The sequence below is a fragment of the Canis lupus genome, chromosome 25, assembly GCF_011100685.1.
Source record: "Canis lupus familiaris isolate Mischka breed German Shepherd chromosome 25, alternate assembly UU_Cfam_GSD_1.0, whole genome shotgun sequence".
Lineage (NCBI taxonomy): Eukaryota > Metazoa > Chordata > Mammalia > Carnivora > Canidae > Canis > Canis lupus.
The window spans coordinates 10,284,728-10,306,697 of NC_049246.1; the positions used below are offsets into that span (position 1 = coordinate 10,284,728).

At 40.1% G+C, this 21,970-nt stretch overlaps 1 pseudogene; it reads left to right on the plus strand.

The window, feature by feature from the left end:
* The window catches only part of LOC100685041, a 34,353-nt pseudogene that overhangs the window by 3,588 nt on the left and 8,795 nt on the right, over window positions 1-21,970 (plus strand).

Sequence of the window (21,970 nt, forward strand, 5' to 3'; positions counted from 1 at the left end):
CACCTACCATCCTTGATGTATGTGTTCCTGATTAGATACTCCAAATACTAACTAAAAGCACCAAGTTGTGGATGAAAATTAATTGATAGGCATATATTATACAGTTAAAAATATAACAAAATTGAAACAAGTTTACTATAGTGTGAAAGGAACAGATAAAGGTCTGTATAAAGTGCTGTGAAGTCCAAGCAGGGATCTGGAGGGGTCCTAGGAAGGCTTACAGTAATGGTGCAGGAAAGTCTACAGATGGGGTGGTCTTAAGCAGAGCTGCTTGGGACAAATGGTTTTTCCTCAGGGCCCCCGGGAGAAAGGGATAGAGGGGGCCACCAAGAAAGGGCGCAGAGGCAGGACAATGTTTGGTGTAGGCATGGGGTTGTGGAGGGAGGGACAGTGGTAATGGAGACTGGAAAGACAAGGCAGGTGCAAATCTTGAAAGTTCCCTCAGACTGAGGAATGTGGATTTTATTCTATGGGTAACAGGGAGCCATTAGAAGACTTTAAGTAGGGTTTTTAAGTACATGACCAGATTTCTAATTTTGAGTGATATCTTGGGCAGCCACACTTCAGGACAGTGGGAGGAGATGGAACTGGAATTAGAGTGACCAGTTAAAACTTCGGGTAATGGTTCTGACAAGAGCTGCAGACTACATGGATGGACGGTGAGGGAGAGATAATAAAGCCACCTTCCTGAGTGAGCACTTACTCTGAGCTCCGGTCCTATTCCAAGTACTCTCCATCTATTACATCATTTCAGCCTTATAACCTGATGAGGTTGGTACCATTCTCACCTCAATTTAGAAATAAAGAAAGTGAGGCCCGGATAACTTTGCCAGATAAAATATTGGATGCCCAATTATAATTGAATTTCAGATAAGCAAAGAATGCTTCTTCAGTATGACCATGTCCAGGCAATATCTGGTTTGTTAAAGCTGGCCCTCTTAAGTCCAGAAAGGTGAAGTAAGTTGCTCAAGGAGTCACAGCTGCCAAGGGGCAGTGCCAGAGCTGGAATGGGGTGGGCAGATGGGAGAGCGGCTGGGCTGCACCCTCCTCGCCCCGCCGTCCCCGCAGGTAGATGCAGCAGGGTGCTGTAGGGCCACAGAGAGGACTCCCGGAGGATAGGAACCTTGGCCAGGCTGTTAGTCATCAGGCAGCCCTCTGTGTGCCCTTTCAAATCTTCCCCAGAGCGTCTATTTTCTTAGAACAGGTCTACAAACCTCCTATAAACCATCTTAATGCTTGGAGCAAAATCCATGCCCTGTGACTAAGTAACTAAAATCCCCTGGATCTCCAAAGCACTCTCTGCCTTAAGGGTTCTGAACCTTTTTAAGGGTTTCCAGTTCCACTCTCCAGTTAAGCACCATAATTAGGAACTTATTCAGACCGGATCTGCACACAATATGCATTTACTGCTCTACCTACCTGTTGCTACTGGCCTGGGATATAAAACATAGAAGCGTTTGAACAGATTTAATAAGGTTTCACCCGATGTGCAATAGACCATTGGACTTTCAACATTAGGATGTTTCAAATACTCAGTAAGTGAATGCTAGGTGCTGGCAACACAGTGAGGTCGGGGCAGGCTTACTACCCTGAAGACAAAACTACCTTTCAGAGTTTCATGAAAAAGATACAAAAAACAGACTCAGCACAATGCAGAGGCATCCCACCTTCTTCCATATATTGTAATAAGGGAATGTAGAGGAGGCAGTGGAAATCCAGAGCCGGGAGTTTCGAACTTCGGCCAAGAAGAAGGTGGGATCCCGAGGACCAGGCTGCTCACAGTGTGATCCTCAGACCTGTGCCACCATCGGCATTACCTGAGAGCTCCTTAGCAGGCAGGCCGAGGGCCCCACCCAAACCTACAGACTCAACCTGCAAGATTCAAGGCTGACTCCCGAGCACGCAGAAGTTTGAGAAGCATGCCCTTGGAGGACACCAGAGATGGATGGATACATGAAATGAATCTGGAAGGACAAAGAGTTTTTCAGATGGGTTCTAGAAGGGAAGGCCTTGGAGGGAGGGAACGGCATAAGCAAAAGCCTACAGCTGTGGAAAGGAATATATTCAGGACAACCAGAAAACTGTGGTTTTTCTAGAGCTCAGTAGTACATGGGGGTGAAGGACGGAGCGACTGGAAGGATGGCAAACCACCTCAGAGGGAGAAAGATCACGGGTGGCTATGTGGCCATGGTGAAGGGCTTCAGTTTTTAAATATGGTTTCCCAAGCATGTAAAGCTGTGTAAATACAAAGTATAAAATAAAATAATGAGTGGAAGGTATAAACAAAACATTACAGATACCGCCTCCTGTGCATTCCCACCTTCTTCCATTCTATTCACCTCTCTCCTGCCTAGACCTAACTACTTCTGAGTTTGGTGCTTAGCATTGTCATATGTGCTTTTATAATTTTCATACATATGTTTGTATATGCAAAAATAATGTTTTGCATGCTGTTACCATACGTATTTTACCACAACTTCATTTTTTGCTGAAGCAACTTTATGTTGTTGAGATTTATCTGCGGTGAACACCTGGCTCTGGTTAATTCACCGTTAATTATCATCTGGTACTTCTTTGGATGGTTATGTCACTATTTCTTTGTCTAGTCTCCTAATGTGAATATGTGGAGGCCGAGAAAAATTAAGGCCATTCCACCTCAAGTTTAGCATTAGCACAAGTACAGCCATCTTAGGCCCCTGGGAATAAGAGCTGAACTTTACAGGAAAAACTGCAGAATGTCCATGACAGGGAATCCCATATCAGAAAGACAACAGCCCAAACCAGTGGCAGAAAGTCCCATATTAGAATGAGAACTGAGCTCAGTGCCCTTGAAAGCCCCACATCAGAATGTAAACAGAACTTGAGAAATCCCTCCATCCCTTCTGGAAATCCCCTAGACCAGCCCATAAAAAAAACCCAGCTGTAACCCACTTTGGGGTCCAAGTCCCTGCTCCACTGTGTCGGGTATACTTGGACCCTAGCTCGAGCTTGTAAATAAACCCTCGTGCGCTTGCATCGGTGTCGGCTCCTTGGTGGTTTCTTGGATGCGCAATCTTGGGCACAATATTTTTTGTTTCCACTATACACAATGCTTGAATGAAGGTGTTACCGGCCTCCTAGTACACATGCCTGAGTTTCTCTAGGAATGAGTTTTCTAGGAATGGGGTTGCAAGGTCATATCTTCAACTTCACTAGAGACCAGCAGATTGTTCTCTAAAATGCTTGTACCAGTTTACACTCTCAACAGCAAAGCAGGAAGGTACCTTTTTCCCTATGTCCTCTCCAACACCTGATATTGTCACATTTTAAAATTTTTGCCACTTTGATGACAGTGGGATGGTATATCTCATTTTTGTTTTCATTTCCTCAGTGACTAGCGAAGTGAAATGTCATCTGTAAGAGCAATGTTAGTTCAGTTAACTCTTCAAGCAGCTAGGATTAAAGAAACATCCAGGTGGCTCTTTCCACCTTCCAGATCAGCTCACAGCATAGCACATTCTATTAAACTGGCCTGAATCCCTAGAGTCATGTCACTGTAACAAAGAATTTTAAAACAGATTTTTTTTTTTGCCCCTCTAAGTCTTCAACATTCATTTTAACTCTCTTGCAAATGTAAAACACTAGAGGAAGGAAAATTATGATTTGCCTTGTGGCCCTCCACGCTAAGAGATAGCCTGGACCTCACATCTCTCAAAAGGAAAGGTCTTACTGAAATATCAAGTCCCCTTCTCTCCATCCATCCTCACACTGATGCTGCCTCATTCTGACTCTCCCTATCTGCCACCATGTACTAGTTTCTTATTGCTGCTATAATGAATTGCCACAAACTCTATGGCTTAAAATACCACATAGTTATTATCTCCCAGTTCTGGAGGTCAGAAGTCCTATGGGTCTCACTTTAGAAAATTAACACATCAACAAAACTGCATTCTTTGAAGTCTCCAGGGAAGAATCCTACTCCTTACCTTTCTACCTTGTAGAGGATTACATTCCTTGGCTCATGGCCCCCTTCCTGCATCTTCAAAGCCAGAAATGGAGGTGAGCCTGGGTGGCTCAGTGGTTGAGCGTCTGCCTTTGGCTCAGGTTGTGATCCCAGGGTCCTGGGATCGAGTTCCTCATCAGGGTCCCCACTGGGAGCCTGCTTCTTCCTCTGCTTATGTCTCTGCCTCTCTCTGTCTCTCATGAATAAATAAAATCTTAAAAAAAAAAAGCCAGCAATGGCCAGCTGTACCACCCTGACGCTGCTTCCTTCTCCTCCCTTTTTTTTCCTTATGAGAACCTTGTGATTATCTTGGGCCCACCTGGATAATCCAGGATAACCTCCCATTTCAAGGTCTTCAGTATAATCAATTCTGCTAAATCCTTCTTGCTATGTGAGGACACATATTTCCAGGGCCCAGGGATTAGGATACAAATATCTTTGGGGGCCATTATTTTACCTATATATTTTTAGGCCTATGCTTCTTAAATTAAAAGTTGTGACTCCTAATCAATATAGTGGTTTGGAAGCAGTGTTTTTTTCCAGTTTCACTGAAAAATAACTGACATATATCACATAAAAATTAAAGGCACACAGTATGATGGTTTGATTTACATCTATTGTGAAATAATCATTGCAATATGGAACCAGCATTTTTTTACAAACAGAGTACTTTGCTTCTAAGTAAGGTGAAGTATTGTTTCACTGACTTTTGTATTGTTTTGTATTGTTTCATGGATTTCGGCTTTCCTGTGTGTGTGTGCGCATACACACACACACACACACATATGCATATGTATACATTTGTGTGTGTGTTACTTGGTTAGTGTTATAAATATAAAACCTCTTTCTTACTGGGAATTTTTATAATAAAAAAAAAAAGAAGGAAAGCAACTCTGGAACTTACATAATAGTCTTCTAATTGGTCTTTCTGCCTCCAGGCTCTCCAATCCATCCTCCACACTGCTGCCAAAAAGTTGTTCCTAAAAACTAATTGGACATGTCACTCTACTGAAAAATCTCTAATGGCTCTCCATAGCCAAGTTACATATTCTCTGCTTGCTCCAGATCCACACTATCCACTTTCTACCCCAGGGCTGACCATCCTAGACTGCCTCACCCAACACCTTTGATTTGACTTCCAATTGGGTGTGGACAGTGGGAGACAGTGGAAAAGGTCAGAGCACTGGAGGAGAGAAGTTTTGGGCACTCGTCCTCAGCTGCTTCTCTCCTGGGCAAGGCCAGTTTCACGGGACCTGTACACCGCACAGAGCCCTGTGCTCAGAAGGGTCCCATGTTTGATTTAATGCTATGCTGACATAGCATTAAATCTTGGAATTCTTAGTAATTTTTTAACAAGTGGCTTTTTTAAAAAAAAATTTTGCACTGGGCCCTGCAAATTATATCACGAGTTCTGCTTTTAGGTCACATGTTGCAATGACAATGTCCCTCTGCCAAAGGCACAGCTGCTGTCTGAGACCCCTTTCCTACAACTACAACTGTTGGGTTCTAGTACCTACTTTCCCACTTGCCTCAGCAGTCCTACAAGTGATGGTAGCTTCCTGCAGCTGCTGGCCCTGGGGTGCTTGCGCATCCCATGATAGTTCTCTTTAGCCCTGCCCACCCTGTACAAAGTTCCTTCATTAAACTCACTTCACCTCTTTCAAGAGCGTTATCTGTTTCCTCTCAGGACCTTCACTGACAGTCTACAGGATTTTATCTGCCATGTTGGCATTACTAAAACTGCATGATGTAGTCCCTCCTTATCTTGTAGCTGATGTGCCGTGCTACTTCATTCAAACTATGACCAAGCTCCAATCTTCTCATGGTTTCTTAAGCATGCTATGTTTTCTCAGATCTTTAGTGTTCTTCCATAGAATAAAATTTTGGCTGGACACATAGCTACCCAGATTAAGACAATATGCCTCAGCTTCTCTTGTAGTAAATGTGGCCATGTGACTAAATTCTGGTGAATGCCATGTAAGTAGAAGTGCTTGTGTATGTGGCAGATTTCAGGGAACTTCCCTAACAGTGTCCTGGAACACTCTCCTGGGCTGGTTTTTCTATGTTCTTTCCTCCATCTTGAGGCCCTGAAATGTGGGCTATTTTGGACTATGAGAATAGGGAACATACCTTAGGAGTGGCAGCATATAAGGATTTAGAAGGGACTGGAAAATTTTGGGGAACAAAGCCTTCCTACCAGCTTTGGATTAAATGCCTAAAGGTTTTACATAAGGAAGAGATAAACTCTTTTTAAGCCACTGATATTTGGGTTTTCTTACCAATGAATCTGATCCTAACTAATGCTATATCTATCATCATTCACTAAATAAATGTTTATTGAGAACCTCCTGGGTCCTGAGCACTGCTCTAGACTCTTGGAGATGCAATTTTGAATAAGCAGGTGGCAATGGAGCCATCCATGCAGATGGAAATAGTGGTAGTTTGAAGTGGTCAGAGATAGAGTATTCTTGGGAGAACAAATAAAGACTTGGAAGAGCACAGACAAGATTTCAAAACAGGACACAGATGATGACATAGAACACAAAGTCTCAGAAAACACAAGAAGTTACAACCATATAAAAATAAATAAAATAAAAATAAATAAAATTCAACCATATACTGCCCCAAATGTATATTACTAGACCAAATGACTAAGAAAGGAAAATAAGGAACAAAATATGTTATGCAAATAGAAGCAAAAACAGAGCAGGAACTGAGTTATCAATGTCAAATGAAGACTTCTAAAGGAAAGTATTAAACGGACACAGTGAGTGACTTTTTCTTGGTAAAGGAGAATACAAAAGACAAAGAAAATGCCGTCATAAGCAATTATGTGTCAGATTACCTACACCAAAATACATAAGCCCAAAACTATTAGAATTATATGTATAAAATTTAGAAAAATAATACTACTGAGAAAATGATAATACTCTCTTATTTAGCCCTCCAAAGATTAGGTGATAATAAATAATTTTGGATATAATAGATGTGAACACTTTATTTTTTAAAAAGCTCAATGCAAACTCTATACCATAAAACAGATATTAAAACTTTTTTTAACCAACCATGTACTATGTATGTGAAGGGGTAGAGGGCATATGCGAAATAGCTGTACCTTTCCCTCAATTTTGCTGTGAATGTAAAACCGCTGTAAAAAATTTTTTAATTTTTAAAAAGCATATATTTTGAATATTTTCAAACTTTAAAGAAACAGGTACAAGTAACAATCTAATCACTATATTATAAAACTAGAAATCACTACCACAAAAAATCTCTAGTTCTCTTAAATAAAACACACACACACACACATACATAAATGCACATGTGCAAGCGCACACACACATATGTACCCACATATACACTGTACATATTTCTGGGGCTAAAGAGGAAGCTAAATTTGCATCAATGTAATATTAATAATATAATCATAAAAAGTGGTACCTGGGTGGCTCAGTTGGTTAAGCTTCTGACTCTTGATTTCAGCTCAGATCATGCTCTCAGGGTTATGGAATGGAGCCCTCCATGGGACTCCTCACTCAATGGGGAGTCTACTGAAGAGTCACTCTCTCCCTCTACCCTCCCCACCATGCTCTCTCTCTCTCTAATAAATAAATAAATCTTTTTTAAAAAAGAATATAATCATAAAGAGAAGCTACAGACCAACACCCAAGGGATGAAGATTCCCATTCTGCTTAGGATGTAGCAAGCCACAAAGGAATGTTGCTTCCACCCTAACAATGACAGAAAGGCTTGACAATCTATTAAATCATAACTCTCTCTGGGCCCATTTGAGAGTTAAGGTTGGAAGGTGGAAAACTGGACTAAATTCCAGTGGGTGATAAGCTCTCCAAGGAAAACAGGACACATGGACTATTTCACCTTTGTCAGAGTGCAGGAAGAAGAAAACAGCTCAAATATAATGCATTCTTAAAGACTAAATGTAGACTTGACATGACAGTTTAGAGTCCCAGCGGGGAGCCCTAAAGCAAGGGACATTCAAACTTACTCATAATGTTTTCCATAGGCCTCCATCAGATGTTCACAAGAAAGACTGGGGCAAGGAGGGGACCTGAGAATGCTCCCCTCATTGACAGGCAAGCACAAAATCCTGCCCAAATTTCTCTGACCCTTCTGTCATGCCCCAAGGACCCAGGAGAAGACCCAGGGATTCTGGGGAAGAGATAGAAACAAAAATCTGTCTGATGCTGCAGGTGGGGTAGAAAACTCCCTGTCCCAACAGAGAAACAGTTGATCCTGGAGAGAGGGACAGAAAGAGAAACTGACTACTGTTGGAAAAGGGGTAGGAAACCCTCCAAGCCCATCCCAGGCAAAGGTGCTGAGGCCTGAGTGGAAGTAAGAGCTAACTGCCCAGGCAAAGGATTGGAAAACCATTCATGCCAACGGTCTTGTACTATACAAAGCAGAGGTTTGCTACCACTGGAAGAGGGGCAAGGAACTCTCTCCCACACAAGACCACTCACAAATACACTGTAGAATTGTCTGCCCTTGGGGTAAAGGGACAGGACCACTGAGAAAACCTCACCTCCAAGGTCCAAGTGCATAGGGGCTGCCTAAGACTGAGGCTGCCAGGTGATCCAAGGACTTGCCCCTTTGCCTACCATTAATCTCACTGAGTAACAAGTGGCAGCCATGTATCCCTAAGGGAGGGGAAAGAGGACAGAGAGACACTCCCTCTGTGGCTCAAGTATGCAAAACACTGAGAACAAACACCCCAGCAGCCCAGTACCCAAACAAAATATAGGTGCTCTCATTTGGGTACTTTGAAACACATATAGCATTGTAGTTAACTACAGTAACAACAAAATAATATTTTTAAAGTAGTGGAAGAACTGTCAACCAAGACTTTTATATCCAGGGAAAATATCTTTTAGGAATGGAAGTAAAATCAGGAAGCTCGAGTGGCTCAGCAATTTAGTGCCACCTTCAGCCCAGGTGTGATCCTGGAGACCCGGGATCAAGTCCCGCATCGGGTTCCCTGCATGGGGCCTGCTTCTCCCTCTGCCTGTGCCTCTGCCTCTCTTTCTCTCTCTGTGTGTGTGTGTGTGTGTGTGTGTGTGTCATGATTAAATAAATAAAATCTTTAAAAAAAAAAAGAAAAAAAGGAATGGAGGTAAAATAAACACATTCTCAGATGAAGGAAAAGTCAGATAATTGTCAACAGATATTCTCTAAAAGAAATGCTAAAGTCCTTCAGGCTGAGGAGAAATAATAGCAGCAAGAAAAAGGAATCCAGGAATGAAGGAAAAACAACAGAAGTCATAAATGTCTGGGCAAAAAAATACAATAGGTGACTTTTTTCCACTAAAGTTCTTTAAAACATTTATGACTATTGAAAACAAAAAATTATACATTATGAAGAAGGGGAAGTTCAGTATATATAGATATAATTCATATGACAACTATAAAATAAAGGGGAGAGAATGAAGGAATCAATTTTTGAAAGCCTTCCACAGTTTATGTGCTAAAATATTAACTCTAAACTAAAAAGGTACATATAAATCTTATAGCAATAATTAAGAATATAAAGAGATATAGACAAGAAGACAATAAATAAATTAAAACAGAATACTAAAAAAAGTTTAGGTAATACAGAAAAAGACAGGAAAAGGGAATAGAGGAACAAAAATTGGAAGGGATAAACAATAAAATGGCATATGTAAATCCATTATGTTAATACTTTAAAATATTAAAGATACATGATCTGAACATGCCATTAAAAAGTAGTGTCAGCCTGGATTAAAAACAACTACATGCCATCTATAAGAAATACACTGTGAATATAATGATAATGACAGATTAAAAGTAGAAAGATGGGAAAAGTCACTCCATGTAAATAGCAATTGTGAAATGTCAAAGTGACTGTATTAATATTAGACACAGTAGACTCAGAACAGTGAAAATTACCTGAGATAAAGAGGGGCATTATGTAATGATAAAAGTCAGTTCCCTGAGATGACATAACCATTCTAAATGAGTATGAACCGTAGTTCTAAACTATGTTCCAAAATAAATGAAACTAAAAGAAGACACCTCAAGGTCCACCATTACAGTTGGATTCAGTACTTCCTTTTGTTCTATTTGATAGAACAAATAGATCATCATTATTATAGACCTGAACAATCCACCTGATTTAATTGGCATTTCCAGAACAATCCATCAAACACCTTCCAAAATACTGTATCATCAAGACCCATGTGCTGTGCAAATTCACATGGAACATTCACTGAGATAGACCACATTCTGTGCTCCAAAACATACCTTAAATTTAAAGAAATTTAAAAGCAGAAATCATATAAAGTGTGCTCTCTGACCATAATGTAATAAAACTAAAAATTAATAGTTGTAAAATCCCCAGATTTTGAAATTAAACAACAGACTTCTAAAAAAAGATTACATGGAACGAGGTATACATGTCAAGAGAATTTCAACACATTTTGAACCAAATGAGACTTAAAATACAACATATCAAAATTTGTGGGATGCCACCAAACAAGTTTAAAGAGAAATGTATAGTATTTAAATGTGTACATTAAAAAAAGTCTTAAATTCATGGTATAAGCTTCCACCTTAAGAAATTGGGAAATAAATATAAGATTAAATCCAATCCAAACATAATAAAGGAAATAATAAAATGCAGAAATCAATGAAATTGAAAACAGAAAAAACTAGAGAAAATCAGTGAAGCAAAAAAATAGATTCTTTGAAAATATCAATAAAGTTGATAAACTCCTAGGCACACTGAGTAAGGAAAAAAAAGAAATACATAAATTATTGATATCAGGAATGAAAGAGGTGACATCACTGTATCTTACAGAGATTAAAGGGATAATAACAAAATTAGGAACAATGTTATTCCAATACATTTCATGACTTACATGGAATGAACAAATTCCCTGAAAGACATAAGCTCTCAAAACTCAAGAAAAAAAATATATCATTGAACAGCCCTATATCTAAACTAAATTTATAGTTCACATCCTTCTTACAAAAGCCATTCCAGTCCTGGATGACTTCCCTGATGACTTCCATCAAATTTTTAAGGAAGAAATAATATCAACTCCACACAAATTCTTTTATAAAGATAGAGGAAGAGGGATCACTTCGCAATTCATTTGACAAAGACACTATTCTGATACCAAAACATGACAAGAACATTTCAAGGAAACTGCAGACCAATATCAATGCAAAAATCTTTAACAAAATACCAGCAAATGAAATCCAACAAGAGAGAAGGTCTTACAGTGCTACAGACAAGGAAGTGCTTTAAGACTATGGGGGACATTTGAAAAGGACATGGGAGGTGCCTTGAAGGAGCTCCCAGTGGCCAAACTTGGGACAGGTTTGAACGTCAAAAAAAATAATGACGTAGTGTTTTATAGTGTGCTGAATAAGAGAAAACTCATGAGTTTATGCTGATACTAAAACAAAAGTAAGGGAGGAAAACGGCTTCTTTACAAAAGCGTGCTAGCCAGTCAGTGTAGGTGGAATCACAGCAATTCTCAATGTAATGACTGCTTCAGGCAGGGTCATGGATGACTGCTGAAATAATTGAGTAAAGTGTTCTTGGATACTGGATATTCACATGGTCTTGGGTATCATCCCACAGATTACTTATAAACTACAAAGGTTAAAAAGAATTTTTACAATGGAGAGATCTAGCAGATAATACAAAACTAGGGACCAAATTTATCAGCCATTGCTTCCAAAATATTGTATCGTGCACCATCCCCAAACTCAACTATTTATAAATGACAGTGATTTACTTTTATAACTCAATGTATCTGTGAGTTGACTGGCTTTTGGCTGATGTAGGCTGGGCTTGGGGAGGTGGTTCTACCGATCTTGGCTGAGCTCATTCAATTATCCACAGAGTGGATGGGGAGCTCTGCTCTAGGCTTGGCTGAAGCAATTCTGATCACATGTGTCTTTTCCTCCTCCTGAACCCAGAAGCCTGGTCCAGACATATTCTTCTCATAGCAACAGTAGATGTTTAAGAGAGCAAGCCCAACTGCATTAGCACTTTTGAAGTTCTTGTGTCATATCTGTTAACATCTCACTGGCCAGAGAAAGTCACATGGCTGAGCCTAGGAGCAGGAATTTAATTACACCTTGCATCTCAGTGGGATGGTGCTGGAAAATTATGTTTGACTTTGGTTTAATTAAAAGTTGAGGAAAATAGAGGGGATTGAATTCAGAGATGCTGAGATCTCTTTGGATCTGACATTTTAGAATTAAACCATCCAGCTCTTTTCCCAGGAATGGGGCAAACAATAAGAAGATGGGCAAAGAGTATGAGTATTTTGATTGCTTCAGTTCCCGGGGTTGACAGAATGGTCCTGTCGATAACACATCAGAAGTGCCCCTAACTGGAGCCTTAACCCCACCTAATTTATCAAAGAAAAAATATTAATTATGTTTTATAAATACATAACTGTTCCCAGCCTTCTTCATTTGGTTTGTCATTTACAATTCAGAGTAATCATAGTGGAGTATTTTAAATAAAGCAGAGGAAGATACATAATAAATGCATATATTTTTAGAAGCCTGCTTGAGTTTCATGAAAAAAAACCATATAGCCAAGGACATAATTGGAAAAGAAATATAATTCATAATCTAGGCCAGAAAATTTTATTCATTCTAATATGCATCAGAGGGCAATGGGGTGGCTAGAGATTTCTAACTGCATCCTCAGTGATTCATAGACTGTCTCATTTCAGTGTGTTGCCAGTTACATCAGGGATGGATTCTGAGGCGGCAAGGTGCTGCTCCGTAACATCAGAATGAATAAAATTCACATCACAGATTCTACTATGAGGCTGCTGGCCTCTGTGGAGCTTTGTATGCAACCACGGAGGAGACATTAGGGCAGCGGGGAAGGGAGAGGCAGCTTGCTTAGAATGAAGCCTCACATGTCTGAAATGGAATATTATGGACTCTAAAAATAGGTGCTAAGTAACCACCCTGTCAGGAAATAATATATCACAAAGTTAAGCTTTCCACTTAGGAATTTTGAAAGGACTTTTCTTTTTCTCTGCTGTGTTCTGTCTTAATGGGGAAAAAAAGTGTCTTTCAGGAAGAGAACTCAGAATCTGGACACTGAGCATTCTATACCCTCTTCATCTAAGTTACTTTTTAAAAATTTTTGTAATGAAATGTTAAGTGGTGAGAGTTTTCAGATCCTTGAGTTAAGAGTAGAGTCTCTGTTATATTCTTGGACCAAGTTTCTAGGAACTGGATTCCTATGAAGCCACTGCCTTCACAGCAAAATACCCACACCCCATCCTCCCCCTCACCTTCAACCAGTGCTTTTATCAAATAAATATTATAAAATTATTCCTTTGAGTTACAGATCATCCAAACATAAGCTGTGGCCAATGCTGACAGGAAAGGGAAGGAGTGTAGGTAAAAAGGATTGGGTGAAGAGAAATATTATGGACTGATTATGCCCCCCAAATGCATTTGTGACACCCTAAGCCCCAATGTGACTGTATTTGGAGATGGGGACTTTAAAGAGGCAATTAAGATTAAATGAGGTTATAAGGGTGGCCCCCTAACTCAATAGAGCTGATGAACTTATAAGAAGATAAGACACCAGGACACCCACTCAGAGAAGAAGGATGAGGACACAGTGGAAAAGCATCACCTGTGAGCCAAGAAGAGAGGCCTCAGGAGAATCAAACCTACCGAAACCCTGATCTTGGACTTCCAACCTCAGAGATAGTAGAAAATAAATGCCTGTTGTTCAAACCCCTCAGTATGTGATAGTTTGCTATGGCAGCCAGAGCTGACTAATATAGAAAGTAACACTTATTAATCACGTACTTGGTGGCAAGCTCAGAGATAAACACTCAACACGTGGCATTAACTTAATCCTCCCAATGGCCCTGCAAGCCAGGTAAAAGTTGCTCTGAAGGCAGTAGTAGTAGCTTGCTCAAAGTCACAGAATGGTGGACTCTCGATCAGAACTCATCTCTATCTGATTTCAAAGCTCAAATTGTTTTCATTGTATTAGAGGTTCTCAAATAGTGGTATGCTTCAAAATCATCTAGGGAGCTTGTTAAAATTTCAGAGGCCTCTATCCCACCCAAGATCTACTGAATGAGCTAGAGGCAGGGGACCCAGGCCTCTGTATTTTTAATAAGCTCCCTAGGGGATGCTGATTCACAGCCCTGCCTAGTTCATGAGGCTATGTGAGGAAAAGTTTGCTGTCTGGTGGTTTTTCAATGCTGCATGGGGAGACAAGCAGCTGTCTAAGACCAGTAAAGCTAATTTAGCATCTTTCTCAACCTCTTAACTTCATAGGAACTCCAGAAGCTATAATTTTCATGAGCTTTTATGGGGAAGGGAGTTTCCAGCAAAGTCAATTTAAAATACAAAAATCCGCTCTAAATTGGAACATGATCTTGAGTAATCACCTAATACTGATGGTCCTTGGTTTGCTGAGGTTCTGTCTCACTCTGCAGTCTGGGCTATTCATGTTATTTTTTAAAAGATTTTATTTATTTATTCATGAGAGAGAGAGAGAGAGAGAGAGAGAGAGAGAGAGGCAGACACAGGCAGAGGGAGAAGCAGGCTCCATGCAGGGAGCCTAATGTGGGACTTGATCCCAGGACTCCACGACCAACCACATCCTGACCCAAAGGCAGATGCTCAACCCCTGAGCCACCCAGGCGTCCCTGGGATATTCATGTTATGACTCAGAATTTTTAGCATGGCAATTTCTGTGTTCTCTATTTGCTGCTGCCAGCCACGTCCCATGTAACAAAGTTGCAGCAGGACAAAAGTGCCAAATTGTTTAGAAAGCTAATAACAATCCTTAATTCTTAATGTTTTGTGAATCTGGAATTCTGTTTATTGTATTCTCATAAAATTATGTGCACCCATAGTTATTTCTGGCCACTGGGTTATTATTTTGTGCAGGGAACCAGGAAAATACCAGATATTCCTTCCCTGACAAGGTTTCCTGAACTGTCTAATTAGTTTCAAGGAGAAAGATACTCACTTGTACAAGCCAGCCCATTATTTTCTTAACATCAAGAAATATCCTTTCTCAGCATATGTCATCCCCGAAGCTATGGATTTGCCGGGCTGCCTCACAATCAGAAAGGAACGTAATTTGCTTCTATGTGATATTTCTGAGGCCTGCATTTTAAAAAATTCGTTTCCACTATTTTAAGAATGCAGTGAATTCAGAAATTCGGTTTGGCTTCAAGGATTGTTAGCTATTTCCTAACTGTCCCTCTAGGGAAAAAGGGAGTAAGAAGAACTGAGGAGATGGCAAAAATCAATAGAGTCTGCGTGAATTAGCTCTTTCCCTCCGTCAGACACCATGAACCTGAGCAAAGTACACTCTCGGTGTGGGGGAAGCCAGTGGGCACTCGGGGTGCCAAGCAACCGCAGGTGGCAGGCTATGCTGGCTCGGGGCAGAGGCAGCCAGAAAGGAGAGCAGACTCCCCACTTTCTTGCAGCTCTTCTTTGCCAGGGGGAAATAAGTACAGGGAGAATGCTGCTCCTCAAAAGAGCCTCCACAGAGAATAGCCTGTAGCACCTGAAAGAAAAACGGGCTGTGCTACAGGAATCTATGCTAAGGCCACTGAATTGTGTACCTTAAAAAGTGGAGTGTTGTAGTATGTAGATTATTATACCCAGTTTAAAAAAAAAGGGCTGTACCAGGAAAAAAATACACCAAAGGATTCTGTTTTACATACACAAAGGAGAAAGAGGTGTGAGGGAACACATGCACACACACGCGCACACACACACACACACACACACACAAAGAAGCTAGAAATGCCAGGAGGCAGGGCACCTGATCCTCTGCTCCCTGTTTGCATATAGTATGTGTTTATAGATCTCCTGTCCTGGGTGGCAAGTCTCACTTTATGTCAGGAGATTCTCATTCTCATTTTGTTCCAAAGACATCTACAAAATGGCAGGTGCCCAAGATGTGACTTGTATTATTTACTTATTTAATTGACTTATATTTATCAGTTATTTGACTTGTATCTGCCATTTCAAGCCATGGGATACACAGGGACCCCTCTTTGGGGTTGGACCATGGGGCCATTGCCTTGTTCTCTTCCTCTGTGACCCATGCTTTACCCATCTTATGACCCTTACGAAAAGCTACTTCACCTCAGTTATAAACTATTCACATGCACAGCATCTTTGGAGTCAGCTTCGGTCATAAAACCAGCTTCTTTGTTCAGCTTTGTCCTATGCATGCCTGGGTCATTCAGACCCTTGTGGCCATGCTGGTACTCCAGGCACAATTGACCAGAAGGTTCTAAGGATCCCAGCTTGGAACATTGCCCACTTTGTCCCCTTACTTTGAGTGTCCTGGACAAGTCTCTGGGCTCGTAGTCTAGGGCAGATTTAACTAGCCATGGTTCTCTTCTAATATTTTCCCACTAAGATTATAGCTGTCTCTCTGTTTCATTCAACATTTCCTTTCAGGCATTCCTGTCTCTTCCAACCCAGAGCATTGGTCCTTTCTTCTTGCTGATCTTAAGTGATCAATGCCCAGGATGCATAGGTGAAAACTGAAGTTATATTTACACATATGTAAATATATGCATATATGGATATAGAAAGTGGTCTGGAAGGAGATACATTGAGCCAGAGTGAGTGGGTATCTTTGGGGAGGGGAGTAAAGCTAGAACAGGAGCCCAAGAGGAGCTAGTGCTTTGTTTTTGCTATTTGTTTCTATGTATATCTTTATAATTTTTAAAATAGCAAGAAATGTTTGATGAGGGGAGAAAATTTTAATTGCATGAAATAATTCTTGCCTGGAGCAAAAAAAAAAAAAGGTACACAGACATAAATAACTTAAGAGGAACAAATTAGTTCCCTAAGCCTTTGTATTTGAGTCTACTTTTCTTAAAAATAATATACTGTGCAATAGGAAACGCAAAAATAAAAACAGAATAAAGAAAAATGTGATGATATCCATGTCTGCCTCACCTAAGAAACATTGTCAATACAATGAAAGTGGTCCCCCAACAACCCCTTGTCCCTTCTACTCAACAACTCCAAGAGAAGTGAGCACTACTTGTCATGTCATGACCAACACAGTAACTGATGTAGGAGCTGGCCCAAGTTTTCCAGATGGGAATTCCAGAAAGCGCCTCTCAGGAAGCAGAGAGAGGGAGTTTGAGCAGCCCCTTGAGCTGATTTTTTTTTCCATTTTGTGTTATCTGCATAATGCTCTCTTCCTTTGGCAAGAAGGTATTAGCTGAGAGGATGTCTGAATCAAAGGGAGCAACAAGCACTGCATGCAGCAGCCCCTGCACAATGGCTGGCCCCACTCCCTGTGAACATGCTCTCTGTGATTGCTGTGCCCACTGTGCCCGTAGTAATGAGGAGTTGGCTGTCATCCACTCATTTTGCGTGTACGTCACGGCAGGCCACCTAATCAGCATTCCACCGGAAGGCGGCTCTGTGACCCTGCCGTTGAATGACACTGTTGCTTTCTGAAAGCTGCAAATCAAAGGAAATAGATTGCTGCTGAATGAAACCTTTTGTGTTCTTTTTTATTAGCACTTGAGGTTGGGTTTTCCCAATACCTTTTTATGTTCTGCAAGCTCAAGTGTGATGGATATGCCTTTGGAATTAATTTGTCCCCTCTGGATCACTTGCTGGTGGCTATAGGTTTTTTTCATCTTTTTCTTTCAGAAGAGTTTTTGAAGTCCAAGCTGATTTTATGTAAAAAAAAAAAAAAAAAAACAAAACATAAAGAATGCTCACAAAGATTGGATATAAATAGGAACCACAAACTGAACTTCTCCTAATGGTAAAGATTCTGTTTTTGATCATTCTAACCACCGCCCTTTTTTTGGCCAGTTACTGTTTCCATTTTTTGTTGTTGTTTGTTTTCCTAAAAGAAACATAGTTTAAATAACGCTAAGTATATTCATTTACTGTTTGTTAGTGCCTGGTGATAAGGCTTGTAGTTCCCCCCAGTTTTATAATTGTATCTATGATATAACACATAAGTTGTCTAAAAGAGTACCTAGTGCTCTGCCAATTGGCAGCATCAGCTTCACATGTCAATTTGAAAAGGTTTAGATGTGAAGGGATGACATACCCATACCAGAGGGATTCCCATTACATTCCCATAATTAGAGACAGGTGTTCACGGTGTCTGCCTTATCCACCCATCATGGAGCCAGAATGGGGGATGGAAGTGGGTCATTGATAAAAATATCAGAATTAGATCCATCTGATTAAGAGCTCTTTCCTTAACACCAACCCAAGAATTCCTCTAACTTGGAAAATTAAAAAGACAAAAAAATCAACTGAACAACAGAAACACCATTCTTCCTTTCTTTCTATGTATGTATGTATGTACCTCTTTATCTAGAATAATAATACATGACATATATAGTCATATACATCATAATGTGTTATGTTACCTACAAAAAGTTAACTTAAATATACCTAACTAGTGAAACATACCACCATTTCAAATAACAGTTATGAAGAATGGTCCTGTCCCCAGCCTCTGCCCCTATCCCCGGCATGTTGGTGGGGCGGCAATGGGTCTGGCTGCCATCATCCTTTTCCTTCACCATCCTAATTAAGTGTGTCTGATCCACTTTTCAGTCTCAATCTCATCCAAATTTTATGCTGATGTGGTCATGACATTTGTCCTAACAAATCAGATAGTATTAATGAGCCATAATTATTTTACCCTCATTTTATAGACAAAAAATGAGGCCAGAGATGCTCTGACTTGCCTAAGATCTTATTAGTCAGTGTTGAAGTCAGAGGTAGAATTCCAAATTCCTAGCTCCCAGGCACCATGCTTCACCCTGGAATGCTCTTGTCTTGTAAGATTGAAAGATGCTAATTAAGAAAACGCTAATTAGGGATGCCTGGGTGGCTCAGCAGTTGAGCATCTGCCTTGATTCAGGGCGTGATCTCAGAGTCCTGGGATCGAGTCCCACATCATGCTTCCTGCTTCTCCCTCTGCCTATGTCTCTGCCTCTCTCTCTCTGTCTCTCATGAATAAATAAATAAAATCTTTAAAAAAAAAAAAAGAAAATGCTAATTAATACTGCACTGTGGGGAAGTCCCAACAGGACATGAGGAATGTCCAGAGAAAACATACCCTTGAGTAGGCCTCATCTTTGACATCATGTATCTTCTTTGAGACAGTAAGACCATACTCTTACAATGTTTTTATGGAGGACTGACACTTGCTTAAAATGACTGTTTCAAGGAATTTCAGAAACCCTGAAGTCCTATGGATTTTGTACCATGTTTGAATTTGCCATCAATTTCTCAGCGATTGTGTTAGCATTTCAAGCCAGCTGGGGATAGGCCAGAAAATGAAAAAATTAGCTAGAAGGATGCAATGCCCTTGATTTAACATCTGCTTTCATGGAGTTAACATCAGGGGTTTTTTTGGCCAGTAATGACTAATTCGTATAGTGATTCAGTTCTCTTTTGCCATGGCTTGTCTAAAATGCTTTTCCTGCATAATCACTTGTCAGAACTTTACTGGTAAAAAAAAAAAAAACCAAAAAAAAAAAAAAAAAAAACGCTGAGACAACTAACAAATACAAAGAAAATTTTTCAGTCCTCTCCACAGAATGAAGTTAAGCTCGGAACTTGGTTTCACCTTCACCTTGAATTGGACTATTCCCAACAAGGTACAACTCTGCAAGCAAAGCAGAGAAGTACGATCCTGTCAGAACGAAGCTGATTGTTCTTTTCCAGTTGAGAGATGGCACTTTGGAAGCAGTTACAATATGCTGCGCTTGCCACTGCTCCAGAGGCAATGGGTTGATTGATCCCATAACCAGATCCATAGAGCACACTTTGGTAAATTCTCTCAAAGCTGCACTTTGCAAGATAATTTATGAGATGGAGATACTACTCCTATACTTTCACATAATAAGGTTTTCAAAAGGACAGCTTGGGTGTACTGTCTTTGGGTTTATTCCTACTGCATCTAAAGCTAGTCCTAATTATATCTAGACTCCAGGGAGTGATCGGGGCTACACCTCGTGTCCCTTGCAGGCTAACAGGGCTTTGGATGATTTGTGAGGGGTCACATCCTGGGCTGCATGGCTGGGTCCCTGAGCTACAATGTGGATGCAGAGTGTGGGCCTTTTCCATGGCACTGAAGTAGTGCCTACGAATCTTCAGAAGAGGACCAAGGGCTGCTAGAAAAGAGGCCTCAAGTTTTCAGATTCCCACCTGAAGTGCCTTCATGTATATATGAAGGGGTTGAAATAGACATCTTGCATGAGACTGAAAGACCACACTGTCCTGTGGCATCAAAAACAAATTCAGTTATTCTCAACCCCCAAGAGATAACTCTCTCTCATGCTTCATGTGCATCAAGGGTTGGATGCCACTCTGCTGCACTCATCCTCCTTTGGGATGCCAGCTGCCATGGCAGCTTCTTCTTGGGACATTGCTGGTTATCACAGCAGAGGGCAAGAGGACACAGAAAACCACACATTGACCCTCTGTACTTCTGTTCATGTTTCATTGGCCAAAGCAAGCCAGATGGCGATGCCAGCATAAGCCTCCCCAAGGCAAGCTAGTGGATTTTTTATGAACAATAAAACAATCTGTAATGCTAATTAAATGCTAGATTCATAGTTTTCAGCATCTTCCATTCACAGGCCTTTTGGTAGGCCAGAGATGTCAAGCCTGACCATTCTTAGCTATCATCAAAACCACTATTTACATGGTGCTTAATGTCTTTTGAACGCTGCTTATCTAAATTATTTTTTCTTTTACCTTTAATCATATAAACAATACATAAATATGTTCTTGTGAAATATTTAGGTGATAAACATAAAATAAACACAGTATGGTGGTTCCTCAAAAAAATTAAAAATAGAACTACCAAATGGCTGGCTCAGCAATTCTACTTCTGGGTATACATTCAGAAGAAATGAAAGCAGGGTCTCACAGAGATATTTGTACATCCATGTTCATAGGAGTACTATTCACAACAGTCAAAAGACAGAAGCACCCCAAGTGTCCATCTGTGAACAAAGAAATAAATGAAATGTGATATGTACATACAATAGAATATTATTCAGCCTTTAAGGAGGAAATTCTGACATGTGCTATAATATGGATGAATCTTGAAGAAACTATACTAAGTGAAATAAGCCAATCACAAAAAGACAAATACTCTATGATTTCTCTTACATAAGGTATCTAATGTAGTCCAATTCATAGCAACAGAAAGTAGAATGTGGTTGCCAGGGATTAGGGGGAGGGGAAGTGGGGGGTTGGTGTTTAATGGGGACAGAGTTTCAGCTTTGAAGATGAAGCACTTCCGGGGATCTGTTGCACAGCAGGGTGAACATACTCCACATCACTCAGCTGTACACTTGAAAATGGTTAGGGTGATAGATTTTGTTATTTTTGTTACAATTAAACTTTAAAAATCAAAAATAAAGCAAAAAGTCTCTTGAATGACCACTTTCCAGTCTCATTCACCTCCCTACAAGTGTCATCTGCTTATTAATTTGATGTGTATGCTTACAACTACTTTTCTACATGTTTACAGACATGCTTATATAGATGAAAATAGAAATAAACAATTTATGTGGATTTTTTATTTAACATATATTACATAGCACAGTATATATTTCCATCAACATGCTTTTTTTCATTGGGCAATCATCAGAGATATTTTAATGCTGGTGTGTATTGATCCAGCTTTTTTGAAAAAAATGCTACACTGATCTGTAGTACAGATGTATAACAATATACTTAACCATACTACTTTTAATGGACATCAATGGTTTCTAAATTTTGTACTGTAACAATATCTCTTTGAGGTTATGTGAGGATATTTCTCCATATTAGATAGCTGGAAATGCATTTTTGGATCATAGGGTATGTGTATTTAACATTTTAATGTATACCGCCATGTTGCTTTCCAAAACAGCTGAACCATCCACAGTGCAGGAAAATACCATTTCCCCACTT